This window comes from Pinus tabuliformis, chromosome 4_1 (genome assembly GCF_031772625.1).
Source record: "Pinus tabuliformis cultivar Carrire ecotype Pingquan chromosome 4_1, CPIR1, whole genome shotgun sequence".
NCBI classification, from domain to species: domain Eukaryota; kingdom Viridiplantae; phylum Streptophyta; class Pinopsida; order Pinales; family Pinaceae; genus Pinus; species Pinus tabuliformis.
This window is the reverse complement of record NC_142303.1, coordinates 320,801,428-320,819,820: the sequence shown is the minus strand read 5'-3', so window position 1 is coordinate 320,819,820 and position 18,393 is coordinate 320,801,428. Positions and strand designations below refer to the sequence as shown.

Genomic DNA, 18,393 nt, shown 5'->3' with positions numbered 1-18,393 from the left:
ATTTGCAACTTTATTGAGATATGTGCTCCTGATAGATTGTTTGGGTGATGGCACTCTGCTTTCTTATTTTTGCCTACATTGATATATATGTGTTTGATGGGCCTTGTAATGTGTGCGTATGATCCAAGGGATATTTTAGGGTGAATGGTATTTGATTTTTGCAACTTTTGGATTGACAAGAATTTGATAGGGTGAATGGTATGCAAATTTTAATTGACTTTATTTTTCCAAAGAAAGAATGCATATGTTTCTATTTCATGGTTTGGAAAAGGAAAATACATAGCAAAGTGCTTATAGCATGACATATCACCTCCAAAAAGGAAAATAAGGCCACTTGGTGGCCAATTTTCACAAACTTTCATACAAAATATACCTATGATCTCACCCGGGAACACAACTAGAAGAAAAAAACATGTGTTGTTGAGCGAGGTAGGTTGTCAATGGGAGCTGATGTAGAGCTAGTTCCCAATTTTCTATTTCTTATTGGTCTCTCCATTATCCCAGAATTTCTAAGATGGCTGGTAAGATTTTAGAATTCTTGAATTTATGTTTAAGGTCAGGATCACACTCAGTTATGGCTTCCTTATCAGTTTTGGAGGGGTTTGATTATTCAATTGTTACTGAATGCTTTGTGTTTTTCTTTTCAGCAAACCAAAATTGGAATCGAATATAGGGCAGCGAAGCCCAATAGGCCCATTGCTAGCAAAGGTATTTTACAGTATTCTACTGTCCAAACCCCATACCAAAACCTAATATCAGCAAATATGTACTACATCTTTATTAGTGTTTATATGAATATCAATGGCTCTATATGACTAGTGTAAAACAAGGATCGATTTAATAGAGGTTATATGCATGCTTTGTGATGTAGTGGTGACGCGGGCTAAGACGAGGCCTAGAAGGGTTTTATCAGACATTGGGGACCTAGGGTGCCATGCTTCAAAGCCCAATGGGGGTGATGAGATCAAGCTAGAGTAAGCAGGCTTTTTCATTCCTAGAACATATGTATTTTTTTTTAAATTTGTAAAACCCTTATGTAGTACTCATGTTTTATTAGCACATGGTGGAAAATTCAGTTTTATAAAGAAGTTTTGATTGTGAGCTTAGCCTCTCTGGTCAAGCATTTTTCTATATCCATATGCTTATTCAGGCATTTTAAACCCTCTACTGGTAAGGGCTGATGAAGAAAAATGTTGTATGTGACGCTTTGGGTCTGTAATTCTATGTCCACAGGAAATCTAGGAAGCAGAATCAGCTTGCTGATGAGCAAATGCCAAGGTAGATTCAGCTTCCCAATATGATTCTCTGGTCTTTTGCAGATATTTTGGGGTTTTTACCAATTAGAATTGGGTGTGTAGGAGGTTTGGTGTCAATGTCAAGAATACGAGTGCTACAACAAATTCATCATCCATGGTATGTACATCATCCATGGTTGTATAAATTGTGTGTGATTAAACAACTGTGTGATGTATTTATCATATATCAATCCCCAGATGTTAGTAGGCAGCATAAGGTGAATGATATGAGTTCACTACAACTGGGATTTATATGTTGGCCTTTGTTTCAAATCGATAACTGCGTGTGGATATATTGAGGTCAATAATAGGGCTCTTTGCTTGCCTGTTTAGTTGGGATGGTTTACATGTATTTATTTTACTTCTGTTGTTTTTTCTTTGTTGCCATTCAACCACTGGGGCCATAGGGGAACAAAGATGAAAAGGGAAGCATTAGATCAACTCTGGTTTCAAAATCCAAGCATGTAGCAGGTTCAGGAAAAGCACCTGGGATTTCCAATGTTGGACCCTTACATACACGTGAATTAGTTTCAGGAAAACTGCCCAGAGTTTCAAATGTTGAGGTCTTAAGTAATCATCCATTGAGTTCAAGGATACAACGCATGCCTTCTACTATTGTCTCTCTGGTAAAAACATTTCAGCCTCAGGGTGGTCTTCTACTACTAGCCTCTCAAGTAAACACGTTTCAGCTTCAGGGAGGCCCTCTACTACTGGCCTCTCTAGCAAATGTACTTCAACTTTAGGGAGACCCTTATTTTATCATGTGTAGATGGTGCTTTTTATTCATAGAGTTTTACTCTATTCTTTTGCAAAAGCAAGTGAAGGGTTTATCTAATCGATAGCTCCAATTTCCATCCAATGGTTTCTATTAAATAGCTTGCATCTGGATCCATCAAGCGAGATGTCATGGAAGAGGAAGAGGACTTGCCCAACATTGACGAAGCAGATAATGAAAATCAACTTTTTGTAGTTGAATATGTTCAAGACATTTACCATTTCTATTGGTATACAGAGGTACGTCCCTTTTGTCATGGGAGACTTGCAAACTGTTTTTGTTTTATTCAAAATAACAACATCTTGTCTTGGAAGAATACACTTCATTTAAACAATTTAATCAAACCTCATAAGATGGCTATGTCCAAATTAACATCATCCCCATCTTATCAAACCTTTTAATCTTAGAGCCCTTCATCTTGACCCCTCAATAAAAATCTCCCTCTTACTTTGATAAATGAGAGGGTTATCATCTGTAGGACAAATGTCATCAATAGCTGAATCATAGCTCCCTCATACTCAAATTGTATTCATAGGTTTGTCTTCAACCTGCTATTAATCCAAATGTTTTATAGTAGAGTCCTGTTATTTTTTATTTCCTGAGCTTCTCGTATGGGCTTCAAGGAAGCTCTAGACCAAAGAGAAACTTTATGAAGAATTGACAAGGTTCTTCTGTAATCAGGACAAGACATCTTTCTTGAGATGATTTCAACGAAGGCCATTCCTTTCCTTGCCGATCTTCAAGAATAAAATCTTCAAAAGATGCATTTGACTGGTTTACAGCTTGATTGTGAACAATCCTGTAACACAGGCATCAACATATAGGGCCTACAACATATCACCACCGCTACTAGACTTGTAGCGATATCATACAAAATGGTGGGCTAAAAATAGAGCATAAATGATGTTGTGTTGCATGTACAAGGATGTCATTCATAGGCAGTGCTACTGATATTATATCTTTACTGCACAGGATACTATCCTTGATAGCTACAGATCTTCATACTTCTAGGACGACCCCATCATTACTCAATATACCAATATGGTCCATACGAGCATTGTTTTGTTAACAAGGATTCTTAGTTTTATTCCAGATATAATAGTAATACATGTCCAGGAGTAACTAATCTCAACATTTCCTTATACATATTCATCAGCGAAAACAAGTTGTGTCCTTGATTTGAATGTTTCGTCCTCTAATAAGTTCATCGCAACATTCAGCTGACGATGTGTATTAGTGATACAACTTAACAAGAGCGGAACCCTTTTCTACTTTTTAATGATTCCATGACAACTTCTACACGTAGTCAATTTTCAACCTGAATCTTAGACATATCTTCATAAAACTGTCCTAATTCAGTTGTCACTTATATGATTTCAAAATGACTTTCCATCAAGCTGATACCTTTGCTCTTGGAGATGTTCCATTCTTAGCTTTGAATGATTTCAATAATTCAAGAGAGAGAAGGTCAAGTAGATTTGACAACTAAGAGCCACATTTCACAATATTATAAGGCATTTGACTTTGAAGAAAATGATACCATAATTTGATATCAAGGCCAGAGATAGGATAAGGTTGTCAAGGCATCGAATATGAGATGTAATAGAATTCCGTGCATTTTTTTTTGCTTCAACTTCAATCTTCAAACCTGAACCTTTTAGCACAAAATATGGTTGCCTTACTTACCAACAAGAAAACTTAATACGTCAATCTTTTAAGCATAGCCCATAATTCTTGTGGGGAAGTTAATTGTTGATTTCAATGAGCCGAGATACCTTCAAGAAGAGCATCAATCAAATGTTGCTAGGATTACATCATCATTAGAGATCAATATTCTTAAATCAAGTTCAGAGCAAGGTCACTCAGAACCTTAGAGTTGGTATTAAGAAGAAAGGACGTATTGCCTTGAGATATCAAGTGATCAATACATCTCCCATAATGACTTCACAAACCTGACGGATTATGTTGATAACATATATATACATATATCCCCAAAAAAAATTGTTGCAAAAGTTAGAGCAATACAATCATTGATTATCTAATATTTCTCCTTGATCTAAAAAAAATCCCATAAAGTATGTCACATAGGATAATCAAGGTTGATCCTTATATTCAGAATTGTCAACAAACTCTCAGCAAAGATCCAGTACTCATGCTCAAACTGGGTTGTCTTCAATATACCCTTTAACAACTCGGCTTTAAATGCTCAGTGATATGAAATGAACCAAAAAGGGATGAGATGGATGTGAAACCATAGTTGTCATCTGAAACGTTCTAGGGATCTGAGAATCTCAAAGAGAAATTATTCTTTTAAGAATGATATAGTCCTCTAAAATGAGGGTTGTAATACTTCAATCAAGCATCTACAGAGGTTCGGCCCTATCTCCAAGGATCATAGAAGATTTCAATATTTAAGTATATCCTCCTATATGCTGGAGATTTCTATACTACAATTCTGAATATTGATTAGGGCATAAACATAGTTAGCTTCAAGTGTTGATGGTAATCCTGGTCACTGGTTAGGGCTGTCAACTTCAGTCCTCATTCTCCTCTCCCTCAATTACTGTGATTATCCATAGAAGACACCCAATCATTGATTTAGAGCTTGGTAGCTCCTTCTCAACAAATCTTGAAACAGTTCCAAACTACATGGAAGAATTCTGACCTGTCTACACTCAAGCCTAGGAATATGCATCCTAAAGAGGACTTATACATGCCTTAATACCCACCAAATAGTCTTAGAAACAAGTTATTGTATCATCTCTATTCTTGCAACCTGTAACAAAGATAAACCTCACCAAATAGCATAGAAAAACATCCAACATGTATTCCTCTGACAACGGCTATATTCAATAGGAAATATGTACCCAAAATTAAGTGATACACTGCCCAGACAGACCTCCTATCCTCCATGCATGGAGCCACATACCTGTGGCTCTTTCTCCCAAGAAAACTATAGAATGCAATTGTTAATAGTTTATTCCACCATATAAACTGATTTTTTTCTCAGTGGCGTATATTCTTCTACCTATCTCCTTTCCTTACATGTCAGTCATATCCATCCATGATGAGTATTCCTGCTAACCGTACACATTTCTCTTGTACAATGATTGGTGGCATTATCAAGAGTGTTCACATAAATGAGATAAGTTGGAAATGTAGGTGCAAACATAGAGGAGAATGAGGGTGCCTAATAAATAGGGATTGGGTGCTTAATAAGCATGAAGTGATGTTTTGATCCCATGTTTCACCAAATTAATTTCATACTTTAGGAGTGCGAGAGCAAACAATGCATAGATAAGGTGTTAGTGTGGGCCTCTCAAGTTACAATGAGAACGCAGGTGCTTGAACATGGTGTTAAGCTTTCAGCCCTAAGCTTTGCCAACTCGAATACTTAAATTTTCTTTTCTGTCATTCCCAAAGGAAGCTATTGACTCCCTATCACAATGCAAACCGAAATTTTGAGTGGAAAATTTAAAAGATTAAGCCCTAACTAACCGTCAAATAAATCCATGTCCTAAAGATTATTTATTGCTCAGTTGTTTAAGAATTTTTATAATGTAGATGCAGTGTGCACAGTACAGGTTTTGGATTCATATATGAGTTGCTCTTCTGAATTTCTAAATTGATTGTAGAGATTAAATGGTATATCTTGTACTATTCTTAAATTCTGGAAATTCTTTTTCCAGCTTATTCCAAAGAAGGGTGGGACACCCAAAAAATATGAAGTTGTTTTTATCGCCCCAATAGGTGAAGAATTCAAGACAAAAAAGGCAATAGAGTGGTACTTGAAGGAAAATCCAGGAGGGCCTTCTATCTATGAATTTGATTGGAGCACGGGTAAAGTTTGTTATTTTATTGTTTTTTTCCTTATCTAAACTATGTTCGAAGCACATGTAAAGTTTTTTATTTTATTGGTTTTCCCTGATCTGAACTTGTGTTCTTACATGTCTTTTTTTTTTTCCATTTGAAATCCATACCCTTTTTGTGAGGATATTGGCATGTATCTTTTAGAAAATATAATTTGACATTTTCTTTCTACCATAGGTGAGGTAACACCAACAAGGAGATCTTCAAGGATAAGTGAAAAAGTAAAGGAATCACCAGTCAAAACACTAGAAAGTGAATCGAAGAAAAAACCAAAGAGATCCAGAAAATCAAAAGGAGATTCAAAAGATGCAGAGAAACAAGAATCATAAGTAGAAGCTAGTAAGGAAGAGGAAATGCATGATACCCATCATGGGGAAGATATGGCTGAAACAGGGGAAGATGTTGATCACAAAAAGGAAGAAGAAGGGAAGGGAAAAGATGATCTTGATAAGAAGAAGGAAGCAGAAGAAGAGAGTGATGACAAAAGGGAAATAGAAAACAAAGAAAAAATACATGGGTCCAAAACTGAAGAAATAAATAAAATGGATGAGAAGGCAGAAGAGATGGCACCACAAGGGGAAGAAGGTGACATAAAGAAAGATCCAGTGCTGGAGAATGAAGAAAAGCACAGGGATTTGGAGAGTAAGGGAGAGCCTCAGGAACCCAAGCAAGATTCAATTGATGTAACAAAGGAGAATGGTTTTGATGGTACAGGTACACTAGAGAACTGTGCCCTAGTCAAACATGCAGAGCTAGTGAAGGAAATGCATGACCCGAGGGAAAAAATACTTGAAGGTCAAGCAGGACAAATGGCAGATGAGATTGGTTCACTTTCCAACCACACTACAGTAAAACAGACCCCTGATCCCCCACTTAATGCATCCAGTTGAACTTCTATGGTTTAAATTTGTGCATTGTTGGAGGTTAGCTTCTTAATTTACACATTATTCATTGGGAGTTTTGCCCCAGGTTTAGAGTTTGAAGAGAGGAGGAAAACTCTAGGAGTGTTTCTTTAATATTGCAATGATAGATTACTGCTATCCTACATATCATAGCGAAAATGGAACCTGGCTTTTGCAGTGACTCTTGCTACAGTTGCATAGTCACCGATTAGTTGCCATGGTTTTGGTTCTTTGACTTGCATTTCTTATCAATTTACTTTTTGTAAATTTAACTTATCTAGTTCCTTTTATAAATGTTCACTACAGTTTTTAGCTTCTTGCATATGATTTTATTAGTATTTTCTTTATGATGTAACAAATTATCCATGAATTGTTATGTAGCTATATTTAGTTCTCAATATTCCATTTATCGGTAGTATGGAAAATGGTTAGGTTTAGATTCTTTATAGTTCTTATTGCCTGTTATACATTCTCTGAAGCAAGGAGATGCAAAATGTTATTTCTTAGAGTCCATTATATATGTAGCTTTGAAAGCCTAGAGGTGTTTGGTTGTACCCCCAATATTCTAATTTTCTTGTTCAATATTTTGTTGATTTTAGCTTTTTAACCTAGACGAGGTCTCTATCTTGTTGCATCTCATGAAGCTTGAGACCTAAACAGAGCAGGATTCAGGAGAAAATCTCAAATGTAACACCAATGCAGAATCTGTTTGGGGTGAGTCTTTCTGGGAATTATGTGTTGCTAATAGCTTCTCGATTATGGTTCACTTTTCTTTCTTATTCTACAAAGACAAGCTTAATCATATTTGTTTTAGTATCAGTTTCAAGTTGTTGGATCATGTTCTTTGTTTTAATGAGATAGCCAATTTATAGGCATTTCATTTGAAACCCTTAAAGCATCTTAAAAATTAAAAATAAACAATTCCCACATTTTTTATATCTGTTTTACTATTGGAGTGGGTCCTAAAGATATTTTTTTGTGTTTAACCTTGAATGATTTTGATTTAGTGGTGCATGATTTGTTGATTTGAAGTGTCAGATTTATCTTCCACAAGCCTTTCTTTGCGTTCTTCATGTATTATAATAGATGTACCTTATGCAGACCATGAAACATTTTTCATGATGGAGTAAGGATAACATTTTATTGAAGTGAATGTGATAACTTGTAGGAATCGAGGTGGGAAAGGAATGGAATGATACTTCTTTAGTTGATGGTATTATTTTTGTATATAAATCTGTTAATAATGTTTATGGGCTATTGTAGTTTTTATAGCTACTTATCAACGTTTTGGTACTTATGTGAATGTATCTCCTCTCTTTATAAACTCTAGTCATGGAAAATAGAAAGGGCTTCACTGTATTAGTGGCAAGAAACAGCGCCCTTGTAGAGTTTAGGGGAAGTGTGGATTTACTTTTTGCTTGACGGCACAAAACTATATGCCTTCTGTTTCGTTGAAATTTTAGGCCTTAAATTTGATCTTGCATAGGTTGCTTCATTATAGGGTGATAAGGCTCTTGGTTCTTGGTGTTCAAGACATTACTTTAATATTGTTTAACTTATATTTTCAAGAGATTCTTTGATTATATAAATGCAAGGGTCATTCCTATTTCAAGGAAGTGATATTAGTTCTTAATATCGTTTCCAGGGTCGTTTCTATGTCCTATATGATGTTAGCTCCAACGTGGTTCCAATGTAATCACTCATTATGTAAAAGAGACCTTAAAGAGAAATCCACTATATCTAAATTGAGTGGGCCTAATGGTTAAGAGCATGTGTTTCCTCCTAAGAGGTCACAGGCTCAAAACCAGAGGGGGTAGAGTATGTATGCTGATGAGCCCCAGAAATGGGTAACTATATGGGCTCATTCTGCCTATTATTTTCATTTAATTCACCATTCTTCATAGTTTTGTGCATGTTTTTGAATATATTTATGTCAATTGAGTGAATGGGGATAGTCACGTTACCACAAAGTCTAATGAGTGTTTATTGCAGAATTTTGGACATTTTTGGACCAAGACCAGGCATTTATGAGCAGATTAGCAACCAAACTCGAAGAAACAGGCTGAGGATTTATAGGAGGGGCATCTCCTACATTAAATGACCCCTTCCTTGAGTTCTCCATCAACAGCTCGGAGTACAACAACCCACAAATGATGATTCCAAGGGGCAGCCGAGCAGGTCTAGTGAAGTTGTTGTTATCTGCAGTTTTAGGCAGCCAAGTTCCTAAAGTTTAGGAGGATTGTTGGGAGTCCTCACTTGTATAAATAATAAGGCTTCAAGCCTTAGTAGGTTAGCCATTTGATAGTCTATTTTCGCACTTTAGTGCAGCCTTGTACTCAACTCATTTTCGAGCTCTTTTTGCAGACAGTTTTGTGATGTAACTATTATTTTTTTATCAATGAAGATGAATCCAGCTTTGAACCAGCACTGATCTTTCCTAGGGGGCTGTAGCTCTTGGGGTTGGGCCCAACCCAAGTGCCCAACACCTCCTTTGTGTATTTATATGTTTTTTTCTTGCATTCATGAAATAATTTCTGTTGTTTAGGTTAAATCTTGCTTTGTTACTTAGGTTGTTTTTGATGATTAGAATAGTTGTTCTTACTTCAAGTTGATTAGATATTTTGCTGCAATAATAGAAAAAGATCCACAAAAATGCTACCAAGCAGGCCTTGATCTCCTTTCTCCCTCCTTGGGACCATGAATTGAGACCAAGGCACTCTTGCTGCCACCAAAACACTGTTTTTTGCTTTCCAATGCAATTGCTAGTGTGAGATTTCGAGTTGGAGAAGTTGATATCAGTTGTATTTACATGATTAGATCTATTCTTGTTCAGCTTCCATAGCCTTCTTGCATGAATTCCTGTCCATAAAGTTCTATTCAAAACTTTTCTAGTTTTTAGGTCAGAATTAGGTCAAAATAGGTAAAACTCTGTTTTTTTTTCAATACTTGCTCGGGACAGTTTTGAAAAGTACGTGTGTAGATCGCTTGTAAAACACTCTAGCTTATCATTCTTCCATCACACAACCTACTCCAGTCCATCTCTCAAGATTTCCTCCACTCATTCGCCATACTTTCCCAAACTGCCCTAATTTCTACGTTCTTGTGCAAAATTGCTTCCTTGACCTTTGAACAAATCCAACCATCTCTTTCATGTCTGATCTTCATTGACAGAGTCCTAGACCCTTTGACACCTCCATCCAGCCTTCATTTCCCTTTTCCCACCGTTTCTCCACCTTCAAACCTCCAAAAACCACTTTTGGCCTCCTCCTGTAGAACCTCCTGTAGAACTTCCTGTAGATCCCCTACAGCCTCTTGTAGAAGTTCATGCGAGTGATTTTTCGAAGTCTGATCATAGTGGAAGTCTCCAGAAGGGTACTAGGGACTCCTTAGGTCCTCTCCACACCTTCCCAACCTCCTGCAAAAGCCAACTCCATCTCCCTTCGCCACCAAACCTCTGCACAGTCACAAATAGTTAAAACACAAGCATAATAATTCTGCATAAAATTGCTCAAAAGTACAAAAAGATGATTTTTCCATATTTTCCTTCAGAAGTAGCTTGAATACATGCATTTTACCTTTTCAGTAGTCAATGGCATCCATTTTAGTAGTTTCATCTCTTTTCTTGCAAAAGTAGGGTTAGTGGGTAAAATTAGGGTTTGCTAGGGTTTGCGTTTCCTTTCAGTTTTCATCTTCTTTCTACAAATAGAATAGCCTCCATTGAGTTAGCTTTCTTCCATCATAGTTAAAATCTTCTTCTAAGAACTCATAGAAGTTGGCTTAAGCTCCTAGCAAACTTGTGCCAGCTGATCATGTGACATCCTGCAGTAAGAGTTAGTACTTATGCATACAGCATTGTCTCTTCCAAGTTTGTTACGAACTACCGGGTTGATAAAAGTAAAGTAGGGAGTCCCAGGAGTTGCAGCACTATTGCTACAATACTGGAGCTCACCATCTTTTTGGCACCATTGACGGGGAAGCGTCAGAGTATTTTGTGATTACTGCTTTTCTTCTATTTTCTACTGCAACCTTCTGCTAAGTAGTTTATTTTAGCAAGAGTAGAGTAGTTGTTTCATTTCAATTCTGCAATTTCAATTCTATAAAAGTAGATTAGACTTTTCCTGCTTTCATTTCAATTCCAAAATTTCATTTCAACAAGCGTAGATTAGACATTTCCTGCTTTCATTTCAATTCCGCAATATCATTTCAGCAAGCGTAGATTAGCTATTTCCTGCTTTTGTTTCAATTCTGCAATTTCATTTCAACAAAATAGATTAGTCCTTTCTTGCTTTCATTTCAATTCTGCATTTTCATTTCAGTAAGATAGATTTTAGTTAGTTGCAATCTACTATTCAATCCATTTCAGTTTTTGCGGGTACAAGTAGAAAAAGAAACAAAAAAATTACCCAAAAAGAGATTTCCTTTCATGCCTCATAGGAATAGAGACAATTCAGGAATATTCCTACCCAACACCCCCACCACATCACTAAGTCACCCTTCTCTCTTCTTTGGTGGCAGTGATCCAGAAGAATGTATGGGTGAACCTCCGGAGCTATACGAAGATCCTATAACAGAAGAAGAGCAAGAAACCATTCCTCCCGAGACCATGGCTGAAAACAGAAACATTAGAGGAAATGGGGAAAGAATAGAAGGTGCCTTTCCCATCCGAGAGACCAATGGGGACACAAAGATGAAAAACATAAGTCCCTCAGCCTTACCTCACTTCCATGGATTGACTACTGAAGACCCTAATACCTTCTTGTTTGAGTTTGTTGTCCTTTGTCAAACCTATGACTATGCAAAAGACGAGCAAAAGTTGAAACTCTTTCCCTCTACCCTCAAGGATGTAGCACTACACTGGTTCATGGGGTTACCTGGAAATAGTATCACAACTTGGGCTTAGATGCAGCAAGCCTTTAACAACAAATACCGGGACTACTGTAGGTCAAAGGATACAAAGGAAGAAATCTTTTGAATGACCATGGGAAGTGATGAATCTTTAGAAGACTATGAAGAGAGGTTTCAACTCAGTTATAAAAGGGCCAGGTGCACACTTGACCCCGAATCTCTGAAGTTGGTTCTGCTCAGAGGAGTCCCTGAAGACCTTCTAGATACCCTCCATTTGCTAGCTGGGGGAGACATCTACCAGCTACCTTATGATGACATAAAGACTGTGTTTAGAAACCATTCTAGGGCAGCCAGAAAAAGAGGTAGGGGAAGTCAACTTTTAGCCAGTACCCCCTTATCTAGTTCATTCCTTAAAAACGAATTTGCAAATCAGATGGAAGATTTCAAAAGCAAGATGAGACAGACTATTGCCATGCAAATGGATACCTTGCGAATCCAAAAGAAGCAAGAGGAAGCTGAGAGGGCTTTGGCCATATTTTGTCCCAGGTGCACTAGAAAGCATCCTAGGAACGAATGTCCATTGCACTCCATAGAAGTGTGTTTTGTCTATGAAGAAGACCATCCTACAAATCAGTGCCCTTCCTTACCTAGATTTAAAGCTATGTACAAAGGGGCTGAAGGAGCCATTGAACCACTCTACTTTATGAACCAAAGGAGGCCACATGGACCCAGATATTACTAGCAGGGAATGCAAGGGACATCCCAGACTTATTACAACCCCAAGCCAACCACTCCCATGCCTTCCTGGGGTCCCCCTGCTCATCCTTCCTCGTACACACCCCTTCCTTGGTCGTATCCATCTCAATACCATACTCAACCAGCTGCTCATTCGTTTCATTCTCACACTCAGCCACAACCTCAGTGGAATGCACCTCATCAGGGTGGAGGCCCTAATACAACTCTCCTCCCACTCTTTTGCCTCCACCACCTACTCAACCACAACCATTACCTCCTGCACCTCCAAGACAACTCCAAATACCTGCTCAACTGAACCCGAACCCCAATGACAGACAGGCCCAATAGGTATATACTGGAGAAACAACATGCCCTACCTATGCTGTGGAGATTCAAAAGATCAACCTACGATCTGGGAAGGTCCTCCTAGATAGCCAACCTCCTCCTAAGGAGCATGAGGAAGAGAAACAGGAAAGCAAACCAAAAGCCATTCCACCCTTTCTTGAGAGACTAACTAGAACTAAAATAGTTATGTGTAAAAATACCACTTCTCCAGGCCATAAAAGATGTACCAATCTACAACAAGTTGATCAAAGAGAAGTTTTTAGGCACCCAAGCAGGCGCAAGAGAGATGCCCCAACTATCAATGTCGTAGGACAACTATCCGACCTGATTTCGGGACAGGTAATCTGTCCAAAATATCTGGACCCTGGGAGTCCTGTAGTCGATGTCCACATCAATGGCACCATAATCCCCCACACCTTGATTGATCTAGGGGCTGCCATTAACGTAATGACCAGGGACACTATGCTCAAACTCAACCTTCAAGGTTCCCTAAGAAAGACCTCAACAATACTGCAGTTGGCAGACCACTCCACTGTGACTCCTGAGTGGATTGTCGAAGATGTCATCGTCTCCATTGATTCCTGGGAATACCCTACTAACTTCTTGGTTCTTCAGCCAAAGGCAAAGCTCACTGGGTATCCTCTCATCCTGGGAAGGCCTTGGTTAGCTACTGCAAATGCTTACATCAGTTGTCGAGCTGGGAGCATGACCATCAAGAATGGGCATATGTCCAAATAGCTAGTCCTATATCCTCCTGCCCAACCTCTGCTAGAACATGACTTACCTCTCTAGTTGGAGGAGGAAGATGAGGATGAAGTCTACTCCGCACCATTGTGCATAGTGGAAGCTACTGAGGGTGTCCTCAAACCGAGAATGATCTTCTCAAGAATTTGATTCAAAATCCACCTGCCAGTGTATTGCCATTAGAAGAGTTGGTGGAAGAAACCCAAGCCAATGCTTTAGTTGATCTCTGTGTGGCTGATCCGACCTCTCTCCGAGTTAAGAATGTGGAATTTGGCCCAGAAATAACCTTGAAGATCAACTCATCCCTATCCACCTCTCAGGAGAAAGAGCTATGTAGCTTATTGAACAGCCATTTGGATGCTTGTTCTTGGATCTATAAGGAGATGAAGGGAGTCCACCCTTCAGTCTGTACTCATCACATTTACATTAAAGGAGATTGTAAACCAGTCAGGTATCCTCAAAGGAGGATGAATCTAGCCCTTAAGGACATTATCAAAGAAGAACTGCAAAAGTTGTTGGATGCAGGATTCATCTACCCCATCTCTGATAGCGAATGTGTTTCTCCTTTGGTGCTAGTACCAAAGAAAAACGGGAAGTGGAGAATCTGTGTAGATTATCGAGAACTTAACAAAGCCACCAAGAAGGACCATTTCCCTTTGCCTTTCATAGATTAAGTGTTAGATGGCTTGGTAGGGAAGAAGTTCTTTTCCTTCTTAGATGGGTTTAGCGAGTACAACGAGATCCAAATCAGCCCGGAAGACCAAGATAAGACCACTTTCACTTGTCCATGGGGTACCTTTTCCTATTGGGTCCTTCCCTTTGGGTTGTGCAATGCTCCTGCCACTTTCTAGAGAGTAGTACTGAGCATATTTGCTGAGCTGGTTCATGTTTCAGTGGAAATCTATATGGATGACTTTACCCCTTATGGTTCTAACTTCCAAGAAACTTTGACTAACCTGAGGAAAGTTTTAGCCAAGTGTATTGAAATGAACCTGTCCCTTAGTCCTGATAAATGTGAATTCCTAATGACTAGAGGGACTGTGCCAGGTCATACAATCACTCAGCAAGGATTACAAGTGGATCCCAACAAGATTGTTATCATCCAAAGGGTCCCACCTCCTCAAAAGGTAAGAGATGTTTGGAGTTTTCTAGGCTTAGCAGGGTATTATAGAAGATTCATCAAGGATTTTAGTAAGCCAGTCTCTCCATTGTTTGGTCTTTTGGGGAAGGATGCTGAGTTCATATGGACTGAAAACTGTCAAGAAGCTCTAGATGCCTTGAAACGTAAGCTGATAACTACTCCAATCATGAGAGGTCCAAACTGGGCCCTACCTTTCCACATTCACATAGATGCCTTGAACAAAGCTATAGGAGCAGCCTTAGGACAAGTTGAAGAGAAGCTACTGTCTGCCATATACTTTGTTAGTAAAAACCTGTCCAAGGCAGAATTAAACTACACTGTAACCAAAAAAGAGCTCCTAGCTGTAGTCCATTCCCTAAACAAGTTTAGACACTACATCACTGGGTATCAAACATTCGTACATATTGATCATGCTGCAATTAGGTACTTGATGAATAAACTTGATGTAAATGCTTGTATCATTAGATGGTTACTTTTATTGCAGCAATTTGATTTGACCATTGTTGATAAGCCAGGTAAGGAAAATGTTGTTGCTAATTTTCTATCTAGACTAGATCTGCCTGCAGGTGAAGAAGGAATGGTGGATGATCAAATGCCAAATGAACACCTATTTTCTATTTCAGTACTCTCTCCATGGTTTTCTAATATAGCAAATTATTTTGTTTCAACACAGTTTCTGCCACACCTGTCCTCAAAAGAGAAGAGCAAGATCGTGAGGAAAAGTGCCCCATTCACTTGGATTGGGGGCAATCTTTTTAAACTTGGCCCAAATCAGATTTTGAGGCGATTTGTCAAGGAGGAGGAAGTTTTGACATCCTCCTAACCTGCCATGATGGGCCCTGTGGGGGCCACTTTTCAGCAAAGAGAACTGCCTTCAAAATTCTATAGGCAGGTTACTATTGGCCCACTCTTCATCAAGATGTCAGGAGATACATCAGCCAATGTGACCGATGTCAAAGGATGGGGAAACCTACTCCAAAGGATGAGATGCCCCTGTAGCCTCAAGTGACTTTCGAGCCATTTGAGAAGTGGGGCATGGACTTTGTGGGTCCTATCAACCCTCCTTCAAAACAAAAGTCTTACATCATTGTGTGCATGGATTACCTGACAAAGTGGGTAGAAACAAAGGCAATCAAAGCAGCAACAGAAGAAAAAGTAGCTGAGTTTTTTAGGGAAAATATCTTCTACAAGTTTGGCTATCCAAGAGAATTAGTCATAGATCAAGGAAGTCAGTTTACCTCCAATTTGATTAAAGACCTGCTCACACATCACAAGATTAAGAACAGAACTTCCACCCCTTATCATCCGCAAGCAAATGGACAGGTGGAAGTCACTAATAGAGCTTTGGAATGGATTTTGACTAAAGTAGTGAGAAGTAGCAGAAAAGATTGGGTAGACCGATTGGTTGAGGCCACCTGGGCCTATAACACTACTTGGAAAACCACCACAGGTTTCACACCCTATGAGCTGGTCTATGGGAAGAAGGCTTTGTTGTCCATAGAATTTGAATATAACACATTAAGGATGGCAGCTTAGCTGGACCTAGATCTCAACCATGCACAAAAGGAAAGATTGCTTCAGCTAAATGGATTAGATGAACAGAGAATGTAGGCCCTTCTCCACTCAGAGGTAGTCCAACTTCAAAGAAAAATATGGCATGACCGACACCTCAAAGAAAAACAATTCCAGCTAGGAGATTGGGCGTTGCTGTATGATTCGAGATACAAGGATTTCAAGGGCAAGCTAAGGACAAGATGGTTGGGACCATATACAGTAGAAAAATGCAATGACAATGGTTCAATCCTTATCCGGACTGTTGATGAAGAATCCATTCCCATGCTCATCAATGGGCATAGATTGAAGATCTACAGGAAGCCCCTTTCCAAGCAGGAGTTCATTGAGACTCTGGGTAAATTAGTGTTGGTAGTGGAGTAGGTCCCTATCTCCACTCCACCCACACCCTGAGCAAAAAAAAAAAAAACAGAAAAAACAGAGTAAAAAAAAAAGAAAATGGAATAAAATATCCCTGGGTGAAAACCTCTTGGAGGTGCCCAGGGAAGGCAGTGAGGGTGAAAACCTCCTGGAGGCACCCCAACTGTCTCAAAAAAAAAAACAAAGAAAAAAGAAAAGAAAAACCTAACTTCTTTTTAATAAATTGCAAGTTGCAGGAAGGGCATTGCAGGTTGCAGGAGGGTCGCACAAGAGGAAAACGACATGGCTAGGTTGCATGCACCCTTCACAGTCCATCCCCCCATCACCGTTATCCTTTCCCAAGTTTTGGTCTTATCTGTTCTGAAATTTCGCATCCTACAGGAAACTTTGTGTACTCTATAGGAGGATCTTGTAGAAACCACAGAAAGGCCAAAATCAATCTCAGAAAAGGAATCGAGGGTTGGAAATTTGTCTATGAGGCCTGTGAACCTCCCTGCCACCATCCATCTTCTTATTTCGCCACTCCATCCCTGTACACCCACATTTCTACTCGTTTTTGTCCCTGCACAGCCACATATAGAAATTTTGTTTCTTTCATTCTAAAAACAAAAGAATGATGTCAAATAAGAGCAGTAGCATTTTTACTCATTCCTACCTAATACCTTCCAGCTGTGATTTCTTTTCAGTCGAGACCTTCTTCAGCAGTTTTAGGCCTACTCAAATATTAGCTTGAATTTTAGAAAGAGAAGCAACTGCAGGAAATCCTACAGGATTCCTATAGCAGCTGATCCCTTTGAAAAACATACTCCAGAGACAGGGTCAGCGTAGCAGGATGTATGAAACATGCAAGGAGCAATGTTTGAACGAGAGATCATCAGCATAAGCCCAAGGCCGAGCATGCAGAGTGCAAATAGCAACAGTAATGAGGAAATGAAGTGCCAAAGTTCAAAATATGCATAACATAGTAGCAACTGAGCAGGTAAGTGCCTAAACCTATTGCTCGATTGCATGGATAATATTTCAAAAGTGCATGAACTATGGGAATGGTCACGATTAAATGGAATCGGTGGTCAACTAACTGGCCACCCTCATTTAGTTACACACCCTCGTGGAATTCAAATGAACCTTGTCAAATTCAAACTGCCAATCAGATACATAGCCAGCACGTGTGGTATGTCAATTCGGGAAAAAACATTCGGGACTGGTAGTGGTGGCAGCATATAACAGGAGTAAGGGAGGTGATGGCGTTAAGGTGGCATGCAGAACCATTATGACTGTGACGTAGGACCAATGGTCCGGATGGCAATAACGTACCCATCCGGCCACCTCACCTCGTCACCACGGATTATGCCAATAGTTAAAGGACAGTGCGGTCAAAGCCTTTGCCACCCTTTGTTTCATTCTTCATTCATGACGTTCTCGACTGTAGTACTCACCTACCACTTCCAGAATAGCCAACCAGTTGTCTTTTTCCAGTTTTCTGCTAGTTTTTCAAAGCCCTCCCGCCTATCGGGCTCTACAGGAGCACTGCTGCATTCTACAGGAGCCGAAAGATTTCTACAAGAAGATTTTTACAGGAAAGGAAGAGAACAGCTCTACAGAAGGAAAAACCAGGATTTTTGTCAAAATTCGAGCTTGAAACGAGGTAGGCTCGGGAAACCTCTCTGCATATAACTTATTTGTATAAGGTGGTGGATTAAAAACACAGCATTGGGTTGAAAGAAAGGGGAGTGAAGCTTAAAAGTCTGCCTGCATATTTTCCCTTGGTTCTACATAGTTTTCTATTTTCTTTTCTACATTCGAAGTCTG

At 39.1% G+C, this 18,393-nt stretch overlaps 1 pseudogene; it reads left to right on the top strand.

Annotated features, from left to right (window-relative positions):
- The first annotated feature begins 440 nt into the window (after positions 1–440).
- Positions 441–7,070, top strand: LOC149175583 (uncharacterized; annotated as a pseudogene).
- Positions 7,071–18,393: the final 11,323 nt, after the last annotated feature.